Here is a 19,415-nt window from a genome sequence, read left to right on the forward strand (position 1 = left end):
GGGGAGAGGGAACTGCTTTATATAACCATTCTCAAGCAAAGTAGAGAGCCAGTATTTGCTGTGCATATTAGAGAAAAGGAAAATATCTTATTCACATAATCCAATATGTAGTACTTAAAAGCTATTCTTGAAGAGTGAACCAGTTAAGAGTAAAAAAGTCCCAATGATTAATGACTAGGTCTCTGAGGCTAGAAGAAAGAATCCCAGTGGAACAAGCCCAAGGGAAATGGTGGACCTTTCTCCAAGGAAAACATACAAATGGTCAACAGGTCTAAGGGGAAAAAAGCTTGATATCACTTCTTTTTTTAGATAATTTAGTTTGAATGAAACTTCAGTCACATTCACTAAAAGTTATCACCAGATTGTTATAAGGAGCAACTGAGAGCTGACCAAAACCTAGCATGCATGTTCCATATTTTGCAAATGGTTTGGTATTCCATATCACTCCAATGACCAAATTATCATCTCATGAGATTCCAAGCAAAGTATCCCAATGTTTAATGCTATAATATCTAGAGTAAGAGGAAGATACCACCATATTATTGTAATCAGTTTTCAGACAGAACAACAATCACCTAAATTTATTATATATATCTTTTAATTTATTACAGAGTGCTCTCTTAATAAAGTTTGTTTCTAACTGAGTTTGCTCAAGGTAGAGTAGATATGAAACATATGTAGAAAGACAATGAATCCAAACTATAAAGTAACTTTTCTGAGACCAGGTCTTGCTACTGTACCCAGGCTGGCCTCAAACTCGCGGGCTCAAGTGATCCTCCCACGTCAGCTTCCCAGGTAGCTGGGACTACAAGCATATACCACTTCACAGACTCAAGTGACATTTAAATTCAACAAACATTTGTTGAACTGTGTGTGATGCCTCACTAAACACTGGAGTTATAGAGATAAAATAAATCCCTTACTCTCAATGCAACATAAGCCCACAAGCAAAAAGATACGTAAATAGGTGCCTTAATAGAAGTAGAAATCAGAGCACAGAACAGTATGAATAAAGTTATGATCAACAGTTATGAAGAGTTCAAAGAGGTGTCTGTGGGCTACAAAAACAGCATAAATCATGAGTTTCTGCTCAGCTGTACTCTTAGGCAGGAAAGAGATTCTTGTATTGTCCTTTTTAATTATCCAGAATGCAAATTCTGCAAATTTAGATATAGAATACTTACTGAAAGTCTGGCCAAGAAGAGGCATGGAGGCCAGGAATTGCACATATTATCTATAACACAAAATATCAGAAAGCTAGAGAAGCCTGGCCACTTAATCTCACAAGTCCTCCAACTCTAACTAAGGCCTAGCAATACACACAACTGTCTATTGCGGATTCCTGGCCAACCATCAGCTACTTGATGATGATGACTACACTGTCTCACATACCACACAACAACAGAAGCTCAGCACCTGAGTGCTGAATGGATCAGTGAATAAATGGACAGCTGTACATCCTAAAGCACCATTTTATTCTCCCCCAAAATAATTTATATCCAATTCTTAAAGCACTGCAAGGGAGTATTTGTCACACTTCTAAGAATCAAGGCATTCTGTATGATGACTCAAGTGGAAAGTTTACTGCTAAGGTTAACACATTTCCTCATGGTATGACCTCTGTAGGTTTAAATTACTCAAAACAAGGCTTGATTAAAGGATCCTAATTTTGAAGATACTCATTAAGTCACTGCTTTTCTCTACTGTAACACAAGTTCTTCCTACAAGAAAGAAGGGACGAGAGATAAATAATGGCACAGCTATAAAAGCATTCTCTAGAGACATTTCAAACTTTCAATCAAACTATATAGCCTTCTTGAGCTCTATTTTGTTGTTGTTCTGGGGTTTTGTTTGTTGGTTGGTTGGTACCAGGGATCAAACTTGGGGGACCTTGTACTTGTGAGGCAGGCAGCAAAACCACTGAGCTACATCCCTGGCCCTCGAGTCCTATCGTTGATCTGATACACAGTCAAAGCAAGAATATAAAATTTAGTGAACTCCATAAAAACATTATGTTTAATAGATTCCTTATTCTACTATCCTCTAATAAATTTGCTTATTGCTTTTCATCTGGTTTCACTATTAAACTGTATTTCCTTAAATACGTTAGCACCTGAACACAGTGAACCTGAAGAACTATGCCTTGCTTCTAAGCTCCCCAAAAATTCTTTCTGGGAGGTATTTCAAGATTACCTATTATTTGAAAGGGCTCTGACTCTAGTTTTCTGACTTTTTGCATCTAAAGAGCAGCAAGGTGACTCCAGCTTGATCAAACAAATACCTGTCTGAGATTCAAATCTTGAGCAGAGTTCCTAAGAGAATGAAAGGGCTGAGTTCATCTATTTGATCTCTGTCACTCTGACCAGCCTGTAAATTCTAGAAGATACCAATTGTCTTAGGTTCCTGCACATGTTCCAGTCAGCCCTGTAACCATCCTTAAAGTTCTGGGCTGTCTTTGTCCCAATAAATTGCCTTTCCTATAAGTTAGTCAAGGCTGGTTTTATTATGTACAAGATGAATGTGGGATAGTATCTCAAAGGTTGAGTGTAACAAGCTATATCTGAAGAGGCTGGCTACCTGTTCTACTCTTACTTAAAAACTTCTCGAAGCTCAATATACCAGCAGCATCTGTAAACCAGGTCTGTGTTATTCTCCTTTCCTATGTCTCTCCTAGTTAAAGCCAAGTTAAAGATAAATTCATTAGGCAAGAGATCAGTGTGGGAAAGCTGGTGAGATCACCCCAATTTCTGTCTGCATGCTGTTGAAGACCCTAACAAAAGTCAACAGCTACATAAAAGCTACTTTGAGTAACTCTTTCCAAAATAACATGGCTACAGAATCTCATGAATGAAAGTTTGCGGATTTTCTCATTAACACTGTCAATGGCACTAAAAACAGTGACTACAACAATCTTGATAGAAACAAAGGGAATGAAATATATTTGCACATTTTATTAGCAAAATAAAATTGGAGCATCAGAATATTCATAGCAGGGGAGAGAGGAGAAAAAAAAGACAAAGCCACTTAGCAAACTGAACAAGTCATGGACAACTATAGTACTTTCACTTAGGAAGCCAGTTTACAGTCTTGTGAACAGTAAGAAATAGGAAAAGAATAATTAAACGATGTAAGAGCTAAGTGTCAGTGAACCTTGTTATAAATACCCTCAATGAGAACTCAATGAATTTCCTTTGGGAAATTACTAATTTGAGAACAGATAGTGGCAGTTAAAAATGGGAAAGACCAAATTAAGAAATGGAGATAATATCTTGGAAAGTAAAGCATTCCCATGAGTCTCACAATATTGTTATGGCCTTTAGCCCTTTTCCTAGAGACTCAATAAACTAGAAAAGCCCTTGCATTGAGCTAGATGCGCAGTGGTGCACCCCTGGAGGCCAAAGGCAGGAGGATCGCTGTGAGTTTGAGACCAGTCTGGGCTACATAGTGAGTTTAAGATCAACCTGAAGTACATAGACTCTGTCTCAAAAAACAAACAAAAACAAACAAACAAAGAAAAGGAAACCCTTGGATGAATGTGACTATTAATGTCCTCAGTCCAGCCCAGGGCAGGGTCTCCTCTCTCATTACTTACCAACACCAGAGCAATACTGTTTCCAATATTGTTGAGAACTGGCAGCATTTCAAATGCTCAGAATTTCCCTTCCTATCAGTACAACAGACAACATATCCTGAACCCTCACTACACACCTAAAGATTCTAGACAACACATAAAAGACCTGCTTATAAAAAAGCAATTAAGGGCTGGGGATTTAGCTCAGTGGCTCTGCTGCCTGCCTCACAAGTGTAAGGACCTGAGTTCGATCCCCAGTACCAAAAAAAGAGACCCCCGCCCTCCAAAAAAAAAAAACAAACTGAGACAGGAGGATCATCATGAATTCGATGCCAGCCTGGGATACATAGTGAGGTGGTCAAGGCCACCCTGAACTACACAGCAAGACCCTGTCTCAAAAAAAAAACAAAACAAAAAAAGGGCCGGGAATTTAGCTCAGTGGTGCCACTGCCTGCCTCACAAGCGTAAGGTCCCAAGTTTGATCCCCGGTACCAAAAACAAACAAAAAACAAAAAAAGAACAAACAAAAAAGAGATCGCCCAAAATGCTACCGCCAAGTATAATTTAATGGAAATCTATTTAAAAAGAAAAAGGGTTAAGAGTCATAAAGGATAAAAATAAAGGAACTCCATATATAATAGGAACTCCAGAAAGAGATAACAGTGAGGGAATAACAATATGTGAAGAAATAATGCCTGGGATGGCCAGGGATTTAGCTCAGTGGTGCTGTGCCTGCCTCATAAGCACAAAGTCCTGAGCTTGATTTCTAATACAGGGGTGTTGCGGTTGGGGGAGGAATGCCTGGGTTTTTTAGAATGAATAAAATACGAAATTTCAGAACTCCACAGACAAAGAGAAAAGTCTCTAGTAGACAGACAAAGCAGTATGGTGGACAAGGAGGAGGAATGTAAAAAAGGAGGGATAAAAGAAGGAGGAATAGAAAATAGAAGGAAGGGGTACTACCACAGAGTGGGGTAGCGAAAAAAGCTGAAACCAGCAAACAAGAAAGCCTGACTTTCCTCTGGAGAAAATACTGAAAACAGCCTGAGGATCCATGAGAGGTGCAGCCGCACCAGAAATTCTGACATTCTGAAAGGCTAACAGATCCCAAAATTGGTTATTGCTCATTATTGAGAAAATTAAAATCCTCTTTGGGGTAGGTCTCAGGACTTCCCAATACTAAATTCAGTCTATCATGATCTCATAAATAAAATTTCCAAACACCTAGATGAACACATTACCGTGAAGGGAAACCAACAGAATACAACAGATCCAGATGCCCAGGGACTTTAAATGTTAAAATCATTAGATACAAATGCAAAATTATTATCTCTGAAGTGGTTAAAACAATAAATATGGTACAAGAATCACAAAGGAACATACAATAGAATATTATTCAGTTTTATAAAGGAAGGAAGTTCTGGCACAAGCTACAAGATGGATGGGCCCTGATTATGCTAAGTGTAAACAGCCAGTCATAAAAAGACAAACACTGTTTGACTCCATGAAGAAGAGGTTCCCAGAGCAGTAAGATTCACGGGGACTGATCATAGAACTGTGTCAGGTGCTCAAAGAAGGAGGGAGTTAAATGGATGTAACACCTCAGTTTTACAAGCTAAAGAGTTCTGCAGATGGGCTACACAATGATGCAAATGGACTTAACACTAAACTATGTAAGGTGTGATCAAAACATACAGTGAATGTTTAAATTTTTTAAAATTTATTATAGTAAGATATATTGCATTAATACTCCTCAAAATACCCTCCCTCACTTTAAACTTATATATCTCCTCATTCTTGCCACTTTTAAAGCAGTTCCAGAAGTCCTGTTTTGTGAGCGTGCTTACAGTGTCATTAAAAAAAAAAGTGAATACTGCTGTCACATAATGGAAAAGCAAGGTCATAAAAACAATGCAGTGTGTTTTCATCCACCTTATTCACTGGAGCTGGTATTGTGTAACTTCTGGCTCTTCCCCAAAATCAAAATGACAATGAAAACTAAACATGTTCAATCAATTCAGGACACTGAGGCAGCTACAACAGTGCAGCTCAAGACACTCATGAAAGAGGGCTTCCAGAACGGCTTCAGAAAGTCACAAGAATGATGGGATAAGTGCAGCGAGGCGGGATATTTTAACAGGATGAATGGCCATATGTTGTTTATTGTAATAGTTTTTAAAAATTTAAACATTCACCATATATTTATCATACCTTCTATGCTTAAAATAGCTTTAAGATGGTAAACTCTATTTTATGTATATTTTACTAAAATAATTTTTAAATCACAAAGAATGCTATGAAAGTGATAATCAAATTCAAAGAATAAAAAATGAAAGTAAAAATCACCTCGCAAAAAAATGTAAATACTCAATATCTGAGGTAAATATCCTACAGATACAGAGTATTATAAAATCAGAACTGAACAAACCACTTACATTATAGTATAAGTAGAAGTAAAACATAAAAGATACACTAAGTCATAGAAAATGTAACAAGAAAGTCCAAATAAGTCCAGTTAGAACTGAGGAGAGGCAAAAGGATGGGGATGAGACAATGTTCAAAGATGTCATGGCTAAGACTTTTCCAAAATTAATGCAAAGCATGCATTTATTGATGTAGGAACCACAACACATACCAAGAAAGATGTATAAAAAATACTACAAACCTAGACATAGTAAAGTAAACTACAGACATCTAAGAGAATATCTCAAAGTAATACAAAAGAAGCAACATACTTGTCTAGAAAAGCAAAAATTAAATTACCTACAGGCCTCTCATCTCAAGATAAGCATACGTATGCCAGCACACTCCGAAGAAGAGTTCACTGCTATCTAGTAAAGCTGACGATGCACTCATGCTACCACCCGCATTTAGGGGCCTTTCAAAAAGAACAGCATGACAAACTTTGACACGTGCAACAAGACAGACAGGTACAAGAATGTTCAGAGTAGCATCTCTCATAATCATTCAAAATTTTTTTAAAAACCAAAGGGATACAAAATGATGATATATACACAAATAGAATGCTGTTAGCACTGAAAAACTCACCTCAAATATATCTGACAAACATGATGTTAAGTAAAAATTACTATGTTAATTATGTGAAGTTCAAAATACTTAACCTTAAACGGCAATTTAAGAACTACAGGAACAGAAGAAATATGATCAAGGAATAAAATGAGGCAAAACAATTATTGGGGTTGGTGGCACACATCTGTAATCCCAGCACTCACACTCAGGGGGTTGAGGCAGGAGGGTCACTGCAAGTTCATGGTCAGTCTGGGCCACATAGTGAGCTCAAGGCCAGCCTGAACTACATAGTGAGATCTTGCCTCAAAAAAAAAAAAAAAAAAAAAAAAAAAAAAAAAAAAAAGGCAAAATAATATATTTTCTATGTCTTGGATGTAGTTCTTCTTAACTTTACCTTGCATATACGTTATATTCATTTTCAACATAGTATCTAACACTCTATTTAATTCTACCAATAACTCTATGAACTGTAATGATTTTATCGCATTTGTATATGAGGAACTTAGGCACTGAAAGATCAAGTAATTTGCCCTAGGTCCCAGCTTCGCAAATTGCTGATCCAAGACCAGAATCAAGGCAATCTGTTGACAAAGCAAATTCTCCTGAGTACCAGACTATTCTTCCTCTTTTTTGTACATACATAATATTCCATTTTAAAAATTAAAAAAAAAGAATTTCCAAGGAGAAAAATGTTTAAAATTAACACTCCAAGGACTGTTATCAAACTGCAAAATTTTGGAAAAAAATGAGTGTGTATCTGTGTATACGTGTTGGTGTAATGAGAACAAAACTAACAACCATTTTGCCTGTGTCATTTTAATTCTCATCACATTTTTGTTCATTTTCCAAATTGTTTGCAATGAACGCATATGACTTTAATATCTGGGGGGTGGGATCAATACTATTTAAAAATACTCTTGCCCTTAGCTTTTTTTTTTTAAATCACACATTCTAATCACTTGATAAATTGCAGAGGATGTCTAATTACATCTTGCCTGAAAGATAAAAGACAACCATGAGTGTTTCTAGGTTCCACAAAAGGGCTTTTGCTTTGTATCCAGGGGCAAATAGTGCTTTAAATTTTAGCAAAACTTTTAAGAGGCTGCAGACTTACTTTTGGCTGGTGCTTCAGGACAATCCCCCTGCTATCTAAGGCAGAGAAGAAGGATCGGGAATCCACTGTCTGCAGCTGCCACACTAAATAAGGAGAGACACGGGAAATTTCAGGCAACAATCAAGAAACAGACTCACAATACAGAAATCAGCACCTGACTAGCAGTTTAGAAAACAGGCCTTAGACAGCAGTGTGAGGTTCCTGCTGGAAGCATCCGCAGCCCAGGAGGGGAGCAGGGAGAATGCTAATTGTGTGGTGCCGAACCTGCAGGATTAGAGGGCACTTATTTTGCTTTCCAGAAGAAGGAAAAGAAGTGCATTTCTAGAGAGCAGGGCTATTTTGAAAGGGAGAGTCTTTAGAAGCAGATTATGGTGGAGTTGGTAGTACTACCCAGCGATGAAAACACTGACCGAAAGAGCAATCTCCAGGGACAGAGTCAGTCACCTGGCTGGCAGTCAGCACGTGCCCAGTATAGAGCCTCAGGCATAAACTAAACATAAGTGGGAACATAAGTGGGAATGGCAAGCTGAAGTTTTAGTGTCATTGTTCTTAACAACTTAATATATCAAAATGAAATATATCAACTCTGCAAAGAAAATTACCTCCAAGTTACCCACTACTAACTTCTATATAACTAGCAGAAGAGCATGGTGAAACACCCATTTTCCAATGGCATCTCATCACCTGCCCCCTCTCTGCTTACGAGCTTATGAATTAAGAGCAAATCACTAACTTTCCCCAAGCCTTGGCTCCCAGCTTGGAAAATGTTCATGATCACACTTGCTTCCAAGATGTTGTGAAATCAGGTAAGACGTGGATGTAGTGCCTAGCACTTGTCCCTGCAGATGCTTTGGAAATGTTCTCTCCACTCCTATCCTACCTAGTCAAGTCACCTGTACAACACACACACACACACATACACACACACACACACACACAAACACATGCACTGCCTGCACCTTCTCAGAATGATGAAGCCTAGGAAAATAGCCTTGTCTGGTTCAGGATACAAAATAAAGATTAATAATTCAAATAGATTGAAGCAAGAACTAGGAGTTATTTTTCACTTCAGATTTCATTTTAAAACAACAAATTACAAAACAGCAGTGGAAAAAAGAAATTGCTAATGAATATTTATGAAGATGGCTAACCAAAAATAAAGACAAAAGCTGCCTTTTCTTTTCACATTAAAAGTGAAAACAAACAAGACACAGAGGAGGCAGCAGGAGAGCTAAAATGAAAATTTCATCTCAGAGATGAAGACAAAGAGTCAGAAGTTTGATGTGATATATTTCATGGACTCAGAGATACAAAAATCCCAGAATACTGAAACAGTCCCACACACTTGAATGGAGTTCCAAGGACAGTCATTTGGCTACCAAAGAACAGATCTAACTCTTGGTTTCTTAGCCAAAGAAGATAACAAAATTTAAATAAAAATAAAAACAAGAGCTTTAAAAATATTTTTTAGTAAAGTTCAGTCTCATACTTTTGTTTTATGCCAAAGATGATCACACATCACCCTTGGTTCAATAATCTGGTGAAATATAATGAATGAGATAGAACATAAGTTACTTCATTGTTTTATGTGGGGTGTGTGTTTTTACTTCTGAGTTTCCCTGAAATCTGAGGCAAAAAACTCCTTCTAGAAAATGATATATTATCAAGATATAACGATATACTACTAAGAACAGGGAGCTGGAAGTGGGGCATTTGGTTTAAGAACAAGTCAATGAACAGGCAAAAATAATTGTTGAAGGGCATAAGTTTAGCTGAGGGAAAGGAAACTTTTATTTCCATATGAGTTTGACGTTTTGAAAAAGTGACTTTGCTGTATTTTAACTTTTCAAAACCTGAAAGTAGCTAAAAATCCATCAGATCTGCTAGAGATCTCTTCAAAGGAAAAGGAGATTTGACAGGAGAGATGTGAAGAGATGATAGGAGTAAAAATATAAAACATGTCATGTTCGTACCTCAGAAAGGAAAGGAGAGCATTTCTCCAACTTTAAAGTACATATGAATCCTAGGCCCTCTTGTTAACATGCATATCTGATTCAGGGGGTCTAGAGAGGGACCTGAGATCCCCAGTGATGGCCGGGTGCAGGTGGAGAGTGGGTAGAAGGAAGTTGGGTGTTGCACACTAACATAAGGGCCGGGTGATCTGAGTTTGTGCCGCTGGCTTATCATATTAGGATTTGGAGCATAACCCCAAAGCCCAGTTTTCTTATTTGACCCATACTAAGCAAATGCAAGGCTGAAATTAAGCAACATGCCATCGTGAGGCCCAAATAAACAAGAACTGCAGTGTCATCACCATCATTAAAAACACACAAGGTAAACAAGTCGATGGAGGACCAAAAATGGGAGGCAGAACCAGTCTTAAAACCTGTATCACCTGGTCTGAGGCAAGTGCTTTGCACTCCAGTGTGTTACTATTTAAGGAATATAAGGGACAAATCACTTTTATTTCCATCCATGTGGCCAAAATTTATTTCCCAAAAGACAATTACCTTCCTGTGCTAACGCACATATTATAGTGAAAATGTCCATTTGGGGGTGACTCAAGCACCTGTATTTCTTGAGGGGGTCAGGGGTCAGTGTGACTGCTGTAGGGCTTGCTCTCTGATGCCCCAGGGAGCAGTCACAGCCCCCAAGTCTGCTGTCAATGGGGAAAGTGGCAGGTAGACCACAACAGATGCCCAGCCACATGAGGGAGCGCTAGGGATGGGAGGGAACAATCCGGACTGGAAAACCATGGAAAGTTTTGTGGAGAAGCTTGTGCTTTGAAGTGCGCTCAAGAAGAAGAGAATGGCTTAGGTAGCATAACAGAAGGAACAGACAATGCCGGGCAAAATCCCAGAGGGGAAACTTGAAACTCAAATCACTGAGTAACTTGTGATATGCACAATGTTGAGTGCTGTGCTCGGTACCCTGAGCAAGGTAATTTTATGGGCTAGAACTCGTAGGTCTGCTTCACCTATGTGACAGGCCAGCTTGATAATGAGGAAGGAGTCATGCAAGACCTGGGTAAAGAACATGTTCCTCCTGCTTGAGATACTCAGCCACTTGAAGAATTTTAGCTTGGCAGTAACAGAAAGAATGAAATCGAGTATCTCACAGAACGGATTGGAAAAAAAAGAAAGCTCTGGGATCTGTAAGAATTACCTTTAAAACTTCATTTTTGAGCAGTGAACTCATTTAATCAAGCGAAATCTTAAACAAAATGTGTCTGTCTGTATATCTACGATAAGAGTGGGCTAACGCGAAAGCAGAGCTGTTTTAGGTCTGGGTGTGATGGGGCCCCAGACTGCACTGGCAGGCGTGAACCTGCTGTCAGCTCAGTCCCCTTGGAAGGAGGTCACTGTACTGTGGCATCATCTACATTAGGAAGCAGGCATAGACATGCAAAGGAAATCTGGACATACATGAGCGAAAAGGGAAGAACAGTCACTTGTGGCTGCTGCAACAGAACCAGAGCTAGGCCCCAGCTTCCAGGCCAGGGCTCTTTTGTCTACATTAGGCTGTCTCTGCTTGCTACTACTGGACAAGACATGCCAGGGAGAAACCCCAAAATCCAATATGCTTACTAGTAATTTATTTTTTTAATATGTATAGAGTTTATTGGTACATTTTAGGTATACAGTAGTTACATTCATCATTGGGATCTTGTACCTCCACATGACAGGTCTTGGTTCTCATGTTTTCCCCATTCCCCTGCCATCCACCCTCCCCTATTTACAAAGACTTTGTTTCCATTTTTTCCTTTTCTCATATTCTTTCTTGTCCCTTACTTCCTTTCTCCTACCCTTCCCACTTCCCCTACACCTTTAGCCCTTTTCTTCCTATTTCAATTTATTAGTTTGCCAATTAGTAATTTAGAAACTTCTCCATGGCTTTTTCCTATCTTCTGACACTAATGTCTTAAAAGAACATTTACTCTAAAAACTTAGTTACTCAAAAAAATAAATAAATAAAATAAAATTTTAAAAAGGACCGGGGATTTAGCTCAGCAGTTCGGTAACCTGCCTTGCAAGCTCAAGGACCCATGTTCAATTCCCAGTACAAAAAAAAGATAAAAACTTAGTTATATATCCATCCTTCAATCTTATCTCTAAGAAATTAATGGATTGAAAAGTAATTTCTTCTCTAAAATTCCAGAGTTTTATCCTGTTGTGGTGGGGCATGCCTATAACCCCCAGCACTTGAGAGGCTGAGGCAAGAGGATTGCAACAAGTTCAAGGCCAACCCGGGCTACATGAGTTCAAGCCCAGCATGAACTACATAGGGAGACCCTGTCTGAGAAAAAAAAGTTCCAGAGTTCCTAGTTTCATTCCAAAGCCCTTCATGGTAATACTTGTCTATATTTTAATAATGGTATCTAAGTCAAGAAAGAATTTCCATTGAGTATAATAAATGGCTCAAGATGATAGGTTTTAATTTCTTTTTATGCAGAATATAAAGAGATGACAACAATAAAAATGAAAACTATGATATTATTAAATTTTTAAATGCAAACAAAGTGTTTCTAGATTTTTAGAAAAGTACATGCAAGGTATATTAAGACACAGAGGGCTGGGGATTTAGCTCAGCGGTTTGGTGGCCTGCCTTGCAAGCGCAAAGACCTGAGTTCAATCCCCGGTACAAAACAAAACAAAGCACAGAGGTGGTATAAAAAATTGAGTTTAGAGGAAATGAATGTGGATAACAGTATTTCAAAAAATATTTTTGAGTTTTTATGAAGAATCATGTCTGAAATCACAGAGTTTAGAGTTTTCATTAGATTCTCTGGGAAACACCTCACACAGGACTGAAGGATTTCCTTCCTTCCCTCCCTCCCTCTTTTCCTTTCTCATCCCTCTCTCCTTCTTCTCCTTTCTTTTTTTTCCTTCCTTCTTCCTTCCTTTTTCTCTTTTCCTACCTCCCAAAGACTTTTAGAAATGTATATATCACAAGTTCCTTCCAGCGTCTTATTTTCAAAGCAGAAGAGTACCTTCTACACAGACCCAACTGTCTTCCTCCTTTGATGGATGCCCATTTCCTCTTACTCCATCCTCTATGAGCAAATTGCTTGATAGCCTCCTCACAAAAACATAGGAGGCAAGTTATGCCTTGCTTTTCTTAAACCATTAATTTCTACACCTAGGACTTCCTTTTCATTTCTTCAGTTATTTTAGGTTCCCTTTGGGACTCAGCCTAATCTCTCCATATATTTTATTAAAATGGACTAAAACTACAGAAGAATTACTTAAAACTGTGGGTGATGCATCTTTTATTAACCTCCATACTCTACTAAATATTATAGTAAAAATAACATTAAAATGTGTTCTGTATTATGACCAATTGGTTAAAATTAGGGCAGTATTTGTGGAGTATTTATAAGCAATTGCTAGTAATTATAGTAACAGCAATAACGTAATGAATATTTCTACTGTACTAGGCACTGAATACTTTTGCTATCAACAACTTTAAGAGGTATATATTACTACCCCTATTTTTCACAAGAAGGTCCAGGATTACATTGTCATAAATCTTGATTATGATTCAAGCATGCTACAAAGACACATAATCACATACACATACATGCATGCACTGCAAAGTGTAGGTATGGTGACTGCTGCAGGCCAGGACTGCCTGGAACCAGACCGTGAGATGAGAATTTCTGTGCATAAATTTTACTGGTGAAGGCTCATGGGCTCCACACTTGTGGGGGAGTGTGCAAAGCAGGACAACGTAGTGGAAGAGCCTGGGCAGTGGTGTAGTCACAACAAAAGCCTCAGCAGATCCTTCCAGTCCTGAGCCAGGGAAAGGCTTCTGTGGAATACTTGCTCTCCTGGGGCATATGGCACAGCTGTGGGTGAGGCAGCTCTCTTTAGCAGAAGGCTGAGGATAGTCTGTAAAAGGAGGGACTCAGCTGTGAGCTCTCAGCTTTCAACACCCCCAGAAGCCAGGGAAAGACGCTTCTGTCGAGGAAGGGTGAAGGATCTGGGTGGCACATCATAACTCTACTGCAGTGAGTCAGCCAAGAACATGGTTCAGGGCACCTGCTTAAGGGCTGGTAAGCAACAGATTGTGGTGCTTTAATGCCAAAGAAAACAAAGACATAAAACTGGAAAGAGGGAAGAACTTCAGGTACTGCTCTGATCTATGTGTGGAGCACAAGGAATACCTCTCTCCACTTTCAGTCCCCTTTCCTTGCCTCTGTGTCTCTCTCTCTTTTCCGTCTCACATTCTCTATGTCAACACAACACTGCACTAACATGATTCTAAATAAAACAGGAAAACCCTAATAGCAAAAAGGATAGCCATTTCTGAGTAGTTGTATGAATAATAATCTAGCTGTCTTCTAAATGAAAAAGTATTTCATTGGGTGAACAAAACCTGTTAGTGGTTCTGTATCTTCAATTGTCTTTTAATCCTCAATATTTCCTTACAGATATCATTTTCCAAACCATATTAAAAGATATAATTGCTTCAGTATAGTTTTTGTCTAAAACAAATAGCACTAATACTTTAACTATTGATTGTGAACTTTCTATTGTATTTTTCCATTTTTTAATGAGAACAATCAAAAAATTTTTAAGATTTAAGATAAAAATATTTATTACTTATTGTTATCTATTTCCCCATTATGTAGCTATCTAAAATGCCAAAACGTCAACAACTAGCAAGAATGGTTTATTAGGGCATGAATTTGAGATAAATCCCCAGGGGATAATGAACCCAGATTATAACATGGAAAAATGTGAAGAGTCATTAATTCATATTATGCTGGCTTGCTATGCTATCAACTAATGCAAAAATCAATCCTCCAGTTACCATTTTCATTTTAACATGAGCAGCAAGGTATTAATGAAATAGCTAGGGTTCAAAAGTTAACAATAAACCTGAATCAAGAATAATTTCCAAAGTACCCAAACAACAAAAGGCGGCGGAGAGCAAAAATTCAACTTCAGCAGAGCATTATCTGATTAAATATCCGCTGTCATTGTCCTCCACCAAACGGCCCACAAATTGCTGATGTGAAGTCTATGACCTCTATGGTGGGACTGAACTTGTACCAAAAGTTGGTGGCTCAGCATTTCCTCACCTCTTTCTTTTAAAAATCCCACTAAAGAAGGGCATAAGGTAACAGATTTTACAGCTAAATATGATTGGAGTCTGCAGGAATACTGCACAACCAAGTGTCACCCTGGAAACTTATTCATGGTTTCCATATTCCAATAGAAGTCTTCCCACCCAACCCCCTCTTGCAGAGTTCTGTGCTCTGACCACAGAGTATAAGGGCATTCTTAAATTATATTTCAAATTAAATGCTTCTAAGTGGCAACTCCAAAGTTAACAAAAACTTAACATACTGCCTTGTTTGCATAACAGTACCTGAAGTAGAAAGCTGCCACCTAATGCTGTTGTATCCTATACCTCACTGCACCCACCAAGGATACTACCAGGGTAGACACCACCACCAGGCCAGGCAACAGTGGAGAAAGCTGAATTCCCCTTTCATATTCTCATCATACCATCTTGTGTTCACAGAATGCAATAGTTTCCTTACCTGTTCACCTTGTTCACACTGCTGGTCTGCCCAGAGTAGCCAAGCAGGGCAGACAGCAAAGCTGTAGCACTTGCCAAGCAGTGTGTCTCCAACCAGCTCTCATCCCTTGTCTATAACATGCTGTTTCCATTGCCAGTTCCAGAACCAAAACCATCAAAGGTCTTGGGTTTAGGAGACACTGCATTAGTATGTCTCCATTACCCCAAGAATACCAGTAAGACAGAAGGAAACAGAGACAGGGAGGCAAAAAGGTGGGATTGGGGTTGGATATTCCTTGGCCTCTTGCACATAAGAGTGGAAACTCCTTTTGTTTCTAGTAGCCTTAGGGATGAGTGAATCATGTTTTGTACACGCTCCCTGATGACTTGCAGCCCACTGGTTTCACAGCAAAGACTGACCATTCTGTGAATTGTAGAGAAGGATTCACTGTCTTCGAGACCACCTACCACTTGAGTGCATATGCCATCATTCTAAGTTACATCAGCTCAGCATTCCCATAAATTCATTTTCTATACATAAAATCCACAGCAGACTGCCACGTAACTGACCAAGTCAGAAATATCTGCTTAAAAGTGTTGGTTTTGAAATCACTGGTGAGTTTTTTTTTTTAACTGGATTTTTAGAGGTGGTTTGACCTCTTCTAATCTTTCAGTACAATGGTGGAACCATTATACAGAAATAAACGACACCAAAACCAAAATCCATGTTAAAACTTATTTTTTTAAAAAAGCATTAATCAAATGCTCAAGTATAAAAGTAAAATCTGGTTTTACTTGGTTTGGTGAATTTAGAGTAATTAAGCAAAGCAAATGCCATCAGTGTAAACTGGTTTACTTAACTCAATTTCCTATTTTAAGACACAAAGATAACTTCATAGTGCAATAAAGATTTGGAATGAGAAAAAAACAATGATACAGTGGAAAGGCCAGAGTTTCAAGAGATTGGGGATCTGGTTCTAGGTGTAAGTTAATTTTGCTTCAAATTAATTTTCTTTTCTACAAAAAGTGAAAGTGATAGTTTAATCTTTAATGTTCATGGAAAGATACTAATGAAGTAGATATAAAGAGTAAAATGGGAAGATTCTGTAACTTTCCCAAAAGTCTTAAAGAAAAAAGTCATTAAACTAATTAAGACCACAGTAATCAAACAAAATCCACTCAAAATAGCACTATTGTGAGTATTATTTGAATTTAAAATTTTTACCCATGGTATTCCCTCAAAGAAGCCTCTGAGTACTGAATTTCCAAAGTCCAGCTTGGATGGTGCGGCTCTCAACAGTGCAGCCTCTGTTACATGGACCTCCTTACCATGGTCTGGGTGGAGGTGGGGACCACTCAGTGGGAGGAGGGGCTGGCACAAGCCTGCTAAAGAATGCAAGACCCTGCTCAGTCTTCCATAAGCAATGCTTAACTACTCTTCAAGGCAAGGAAAGAGAGCAATGGACAAGAAACAGGATTACTACAGAGAAAGAGCTGCATTGTGGAAAGCAAAGCACCTTTCTTAACTAATTTCTATAAATGTAAATAAAATGGAAAACAGCACTGGTGTTTGACTCTCCAAAATATTAGAGTTTATACTATTTATTAAATACTGTTTTAAATTATATTTTATCAAACTTGAAAAAGTCACCACGTTTGTCCTTGGAATCCATCCTAATTTACTATGCCAAGAAAACAGATCAATAACTACAGACATAAATGAAACAACAAATAATGTTACAGTGGAAATTGATAAATGTGTCAGATTGTGTCTTTAAGTATATGAACAAACAATAATGAAGGTGTAAGTACAAAATCAAATTTATATTTTACAAAATATTTCTAGTTATTGCCTGTGTTATGTCTGGTATCTCAAACGTTCCCCAAAGTCTCACATGCTAAAGGTCTGGAGGCCAGGCTGCAGGGAACGGAGGTGATGGAACCCTAGGACAAGGGCCTGGTGGAGCACAGCCCTTCTTTCCTCTTTACTTCCAGGCCACCAGGAGGCAAGTGGCTTTGCTCTCTACTATGTTGTTTCTCCCACTCCACAAAAGTAACAAGGCCAAGCATCCAGGGACTGAAATCTTGAGCTAATATAAGTCTTTTCTCCTTATTAGTTGACTTTCTCAGATATTTTATCACAGCGGCAGCAAGAGGACCTACATAGTCTATAACTTCCAAGTCAGTATTTCTAGCCCTGGTTTCTCTCCTTACCTCCACGTTATATTTCCAGTTGCCTGGTGGATATTTCTCATAACTAGAGTCCCATATAAACCTCAAAGTCCTTCCCTCCCTGCAAATAAATCTGCTTCTCTCCTAAATCTAATGACATTATCAGTCACCCCAGTCAGAAGCCAAAGCATCCCAAGTCCTAACATTTCCTCACTTTCCATCAACTCCTAAATCCAGCATATTCTAGCTCCCTCAAATTTCCCTCACTGTGTTCCACACTGTTTCTACCCAAATTCTAGCCATTCTATCTGTTCCCTGGAACAGTATCAAGCACCTCTTCTCTTCTTTCAATCTTGTTACCTTCATTTACTGCTCACTCCAGTGCAACACAACTAAAATCCCAGTGACTTCCGGATTCACGTGCCTCAGTGCTTCCTGCTCCCACTCACCCCCAACATGAGTATAGGGTTCAACAACCTGGAACAACTTGCTACTTTCACATGTAGGTTTCATATCCATCCCACTGTTCCTGTCTGCAATGCCTGGCTCCACCCTGCCCTGCTCTTCACCTACCTTTCTTTTTATTTTTTTGGTACCATGATTGAACTTCAAACCTGTGCTTATAAGGCAGGCAGCGGATCCACTGAGTTAAATCCCTGGCCCCACCTGCCTGATTTCCAATCATCTTTCAAGAGTCATTTCAGGGTCTACTTCCTCCAGGAAGCCTGCTGTAAGACACACAGTCCTCCAGTCCCAGGTTGCATTAAACACTGTTGCCATCCTTGCACGTACTCTCAATAAACTTCTATCATACTGGAGTTAGATCTGCTTATAGGTCTGTCTTTTGCATTTGCAAATATTTCTTGAAGAGAAGGACTTACTGCCTTTGCTTCTGGAGAGCCTAGTAAAATTAATTAAACTGAACTGAAAATGACTGAATGGGGAAAATACATTGGAGGTAGAGAATATTTTTGAGGGTTATAAATATTGGGGAAATAATACCATAGTAACTGAGTTTTTTTTTTAACTTATGCAAATAATACTTCATGGTTTAGAAAGTGTTTGAAATTATATTATGTGACTCATAAAGCAATCCTAGAAGGCAGGTTAAGGCAGATACTGAGGTTGACAGGGACCCTAAATAAATAAGAACTTTCTTGGAAAGTCACTGATCTTTTAAGGGTGTGTGTGTGTGTTCGAATAAGTCATAGATCAAAGCTCCACTTCAAATAAATTCCTGTTTGGTCAAAATATTCAACTGATTTCCTTCATAACTGCCAAAAAAATTCTCCCCAGAAAGAAAAATTCTCAATTGTTTATAGAGAATTTTTAGTAACCTGTTCCCTTTTTGGAAGCCACATTAGACTTTTTCTAAAGACAAGGAGAGAATGAATTCAATCTCACCTTCAGAGGGTCCACTGGGCTGAGAGCCTCTCAAATGTTTCCCTAGTTTCTGAGGCAGCCCTTGGGCTGAAAGCAGCTTTGGTCAAAGACTTCAGTAGCCAAGGGTAAACTATTACAAAGATTCCTGAAAAGGAAAAGAAAAACATTTATAACAGGGTAAATTGTTGTGGTATAGCTAATGTGATTAAACTGATGTTCCCTTTTCCTATCCTGCTAAAATTGACAAGAGGAATTTAAATGAAATTCTGATTAATTTTAACCAAATGTTATTGTACTTAAGGACATCAATAAGCCTAAGAAACTTTATGCAATTTGCAGGCAACAGTTAATGAAAAAAGGTAACATAATTCCAATTACATTTCAGCGTAGGAGAGAAGACTGTATTATCCCTAAATAATAGGAAACAACCATGTGCATTAATCAAAAAGAAAAAAAAGTCACTTGATCTTATTCTACTCTAATACTTCATGGGAATACACCATGTTTTACAATCACATCAACACAAGGCCCTATCTGGAAAAAATCTAATACAGGCTGAAAGAACAAACAATGAAGAACTTAGTATTTGATCAGGGTTGACGATGTCAGAGAGGA

At 38.4% G+C, this 19,415-nt stretch overlaps 1 protein-coding gene across 42 annotated transcripts in view; it reads right to left on the reverse strand.

The window, feature by feature from the left end:
- The window catches only part of Nrcam (neuronal cell adhesion molecule), a 195,662-nt gene extending 176,717 nt beyond the window's left edge, over positions 1-18,945 (reverse strand). For 41 of the 42 annotated variants that reach the window (XM_033756885.1, XM_010614022.3, XM_033756840.1 and 38 more), the window contains exons 1-2: positions 18,822-18,945; positions 7,716-7,798 (exon numbers count right to left, since the gene is read on the reverse strand). The gene's annotated coding sequence lies outside the window, so the exon portion shown is untranslated. The remainder of the gene's footprint in view (positions 1-7,715; positions 7,799-18,821) is intronic. The other variant, XM_010614001.3, reaches the window with a different exon arrangement.
- Between the last annotated feature and the right edge of the window lie 470 nt (positions 18,946-19,415).

Source organism: Fukomys damarensis, unplaced genomic scaffold (assembly GCF_012274545.1).
Source record: "Fukomys damarensis isolate Sample0158 unplaced genomic scaffold, DMR_v1.0_HiC HiC_scaffold_4, whole genome shotgun sequence".
In the NCBI taxonomy this organism is placed as follows: domain Eukaryota; kingdom Metazoa; phylum Chordata; class Mammalia; order Rodentia; family Bathyergidae; genus Fukomys; species Fukomys damarensis.